Source organism: Arachis duranensis, chromosome 7 (genome assembly GCF_000817695.3).
Source record: "Arachis duranensis cultivar V14167 chromosome 7, aradu.V14167.gnm2.J7QH, whole genome shotgun sequence".
Lineage (NCBI taxonomy): Eukaryota > Viridiplantae > Streptophyta > Magnoliopsida > Fabales > Fabaceae > Arachis > Arachis duranensis.
The window spans coordinates 19,238,789-19,243,782 of NC_029778.3; positions in this window are offsets into that span (position 1 = coordinate 19,238,789).

Sequence of the window (4,994 nt, forward strand, 5' to 3'; positions counted from 1 at the left end):
CCGACCGATTTTCTGAAATTTGCTCAAAACGGCGCCGTTGGTTAGAGGAACCCTAACCATTAACCAAAATGCGCAGTACCCTCTTGGCATCTTCTCTCTCATAGTCTCACTCAGCCACTCTCCTCCTTCCTCTCATCGAGCTTCTCCCTCACATCCCTTTTTCTGGCCTCTGAACGAACACACTGAAGAACGCAGAGAAGAGAACTCGAACGCAGCTTGGAGGAAGCACCAAAGCAGCCCTTTCTCGTTGCTGTTCCTCAACGTCCAGCCACCACCGCCATTCGCATTGCTACAGCTTCGGCGCAACGTCGCCCTTGTTCACCGTGCGTCCGCCTCTTTTTTGGCCAAGCTTCTACAATTCTGCCTCTGTTTTTTGGCCAACCCTTGTTCTGCTCTTTTTGGCCAACCCTTGTTCGAGCTGCTTAGCCCTCTGTTCATTCTTCTATGCCGCGTGTTTGAGCCACTGTTTCGCCGCCTTTCAGCCACTGTTCAGCCATTGTTCAGCCTCTGTTCAGCCATTTCCGTCGCATTTTAAAGCTCCTCCCTCTCCCTGTACTGTTTGAATTTCAGAACTGCTCCATCCTAGGGTAATTTTTTCCCCTTCTTTTTGTTCTTTCTTATATTAATTATTCAGATATTGTTTATTTGATTGTTGTTTTTATGATTAGTATGTATTCTAGTTCTTATTTTGTTGTTGGTTTGCTGTAGTTTAAAATTTTAATTGTTCTTGTTATTTTGATTTTTAGTTTTAATTGATCTTATTAACTTATTAATTTGATAAATTATTGTTTTGGTGTTGTTCTTTACCTTTTGATTGTTATATTGTGTTTTGTTGTTGTTGATTTAATAAATTGTTCATTGAGTGGAAGATGAAAACCTGACATGTTAAAGCTGCTCCTGTCATGTTAAACCTGCCATATTAAAATTGTCCCTATTGGTTTAGCATGGCTCAATCCCTGCTTCCAAAGAGATTCTACCACCATGCTTGGACCTTCTCTCTGAGGTTGGCCGTGTGATAATTAAGGATGTAAATCTTGTGACCCACTTTAGGAATTAACTTTTTAGTTTCTTTTTTAAATTGGATATCAAAATTTTGTTTGTTGATACTAGCAATTTTGTTTGTTGATGTGTGAATATATTCTTTCATATTTCTCACTAAGTCGTAGTAATTTGTATACCTTTGATCTCATAGCCTTTGTATTGTTGCATATTGGTACATAAAAGATATTAAATTTTGTGACATATGGTAGTAACTAGTAAGTAGAGTAGTTTATTCTTTTCTTTTCTATTAGAGATATGTCAAATAGAACAATGTATATACTTTTGAAAACCAAATTATTTTTTTTGAGCCAAAATTTGGGTGATTACTCTTTTCTAAATATGCAAGCAATTCTATCTAGTTGGCCATGAAAGTTTTCTTTTTCTTTTTAGTATTAGTTCATGTTGTGAATGACTTTGTTTTGCAAATAAAACAGTCGTGAAATTACTGTGAAACAGTGACATGAAATAATCTCTTGTTTTTTTCTAATTTTTTTTCTATTTTTTTCCTTTGGAAAATAACATATTAGGTACTTTCTTTTATTGGAATGTAGAAGATAGTATATATTTTTATGGTTTTATTCTTTATTATAACAAATTTTGAATAATTATTTTCAGTTACTATAAGAACCTTGTTGTTAGTTATTTTATTTATTATTTTATTATAAAACGGTTATTTCGGTTGAATCACGGTTGAACCGATTAGACTTGTAAACCAGTAAATCAATAGCTAGAGCAGTTCAATGATCGGTTCGATTTTCAGAACCTTGATGAAAACAAAACAAATAATAAAAGTGATGTGTACGTTTAAAACATTTTAAGAATTGTGTATGTTCAAAACATCGTATCTATTGGTTAAAGAGACACAATTTTTTAAGAATTGTGTATGTTTTAAAATATTGTATCTATTGACAATAGAAAAGACACAACTATTTGTATACGTAACAAATTATAATTGCTACGTGCAATATGTATAAATAAGTCATTGTCCACTATTTCAAATACATAATTATTAAGTGTATATTTTATTTAACTATTAAGAGATTTTTTTGTTCAAGAGAGTTGAGAATTTCTTACTAGTGCTAATTAAAAAATTCTTACGTTTCATTGTATCTTAGGAGAGTATTGTCATTAACCCTATAACAACTAAGCGTGGGGACAAATATTTTCTAAAGAAAGCGATCTAATCGTGCCTTGAAACTATCTTCATATACCTAATAATTTTAGAGACATATCTATTGAAGATAGCACAAGATCAAAATACCACGTTCAAGGTCATGAATCAAGAGTTTGTCAAGTTAGATCGCTTTAATGGAACGAACTTCAATCGTTGGAAGGACAAGATGATGTTTCTTCTTTCAGTTCTCAATCTTGCATATGTAATTGACTCAAAGACTATACCAATAGCCGATGTCGCTGAAAATTCCATTACAGAAGAGAAAGAAAAGATTGTTCAATTGAAAAAGAAACATGATGAAGATACTTTTGCATGTCGGGTCATGTTCTCGATACTTTATCCGACCGACTCTATGATTTCTATATGTCAATTCAATCTCCATTGGAGATTTGAAAATTTTTGAAAGAAAAGTACAATATTGTACGTTTATTATGATGAAATATTTCAAATTTATTATGAATGATACTATGCCTGTTATGCATCAAATTCATGATGAATTACAGATCCTTGTAAGTAGACTTCGTGATCTACAAATGGTGATCCCTAAATCATTACAAATTGAAGCAATTATTTTAAAATTTCCTTCATCATGAAATGGTTATAGGAAGAAACTTTTACATCTTAGTGAGGACTTCACAATTAAGAAATTACTAAGGCATATACGTATAGAGGAGAAAATTCGAAAACCTGATGTTGTATATCTCTCTCAAAGTTTTATAGTGAATTATATTGGTGATGACAAAACTAATAAGAAAAAAAAAAAGAAAGTTTGTAAATTAATTAAGTCTTTGTATGGCTTAAAACAAGCGCCTAAATAATGACATGAGAAGTTTAATTCAGTAGTGTTATCAAATGGCTTCTCACGTAATAGTGCGGATAAATATATTTACTCAAAATTTACTAAAAATTATGGAGTAATCATTTGTCTATATGTTAATGATATGTTAATTATCGAAACAAATTTAGAAGGAACTCGTGTAACGAAAGAGTATCTAACTTCTAAATTCAAGATGAAGGATTTGAATGAAATTGATACAATATTAGACATAAAGGTTCATAAGAATGAAGTTGACTTTACTTTAAATCAATCTCATCATATCAAAAAGGTATTGAAAAAGTTTGATCATCTTACAATTAAAGAATTCAATACACCCTATGATCCTAATTTTAAATTAGAAGGAAACATGAGAAGACTTATAGCACAATTAGAATATGCTAGTGCTATAGGAAGTTTAATTTATGTAATATATTGTACTAAATTTGATATAGCATTTGTTGTGTGCAAATTATCAAGGTTTATAGGAAAGCCTAGCAGTCAACATTGGAAAGCTATAACAAGAGTTCTTGGTTATCTCAAGAAAATCATAAACTTGGAATTACATTATAATGATTATCCCGCGGTTTTAGAAGGTTATTCCGACGCAAGTTGGATTACAAATCTTAGTGATAACAAATCCATTTCAAGATGGATTTTTACTATAGGTGGTGGAGTAATAAGTTAGGCCTCAAATAAAAAAACATGTATTACACATTCTACCATGGAGGCTGAGTTTGTAGTTTTATCTGCCGCAGGTAAAGAAGTGGAATGGTTAAGAAATTTATTTTATGATATAAAACTGTGGCCACAGCAGATGACAGCCATTTCAATCTTCTTTTTTTCGTATTTTTTTTCAAAACGACGTCGTTTCAAAGTTCCGATGAACGGAAAATGCCTCATAGACTACTATGAGTCCCAGAGTGCAACTTTAAAGATAAATTTAGGTAATTATTAATTTCAGGGATTACTTTAAAATTGGAGTGCAACTTCAATGACTACTTTAAAACTTAACTTATTTTATGTATTTTAAAACTTAATAGGCTAAAGTGTTTGATTTTAAAAAATATACATTCTGAAACAAATATTTTTTAAACCCGACTTCGACCCCCCTCACTTAAGATCACATTCGACAAAAAATCTATCCTGCATTGAGTAGGATAATTATCTGTCCCAATTGAATAGAGAAAAGATGGATACTAACAAATTTAAATAATGTAGTCATTCCTAATAGTAGTGTTACATGGATAAGTCATTTTGCTAATTTTTTTTGTTTGAGTTCATTAGTTCAACTAATATTTTTATTGGGTGAACAATTAAAATTGTTCCTAACTTTTAAAAACACTAACAGAAATATTCCTACGTTCGATAAGAAGAAAACGTTCATAAAGTATTATAAAACGTGATAAAAATAATTAAAATAAATATTATTTTAATAAGTGACCAGATGTATGTATTTAATAAATTATTTATGCATTTTAAATTTATGTATTTAATCTTGTTATAGAATATACGTACGTAAAGTATACTATAATTTGGCTAATTAAAAAAATATTATTATATCACTAATAAAATTTATTATTTTTAATTAATATTTAATCAATTTTAAACCCTGATAAATTTAACATTTTTCATTATATTACTAAATATATATAGGTCTGCAATGATGATATTGAAATTGTCGGTCACACAAGTTGAATAAATTATTAATTATAACATCAAGAGACAAATAAAGTTGAATTATATATGACTATTATATAACATACAAATAAAAACACTTTTTTTTTGTCAGAACAAAAACACACTTTTAACATCAATTATGTTTGTGGTTAGGGATAAAAACAGCCAAACAGATCAGGTCAGACCAGATTTTATTTTTAATAGATCAGATCTATAATAAAATATATTAGCTTTAGTTTAATTTGTAGTCTGATATAAACTTTTTAATAAATATTGAATATAGCC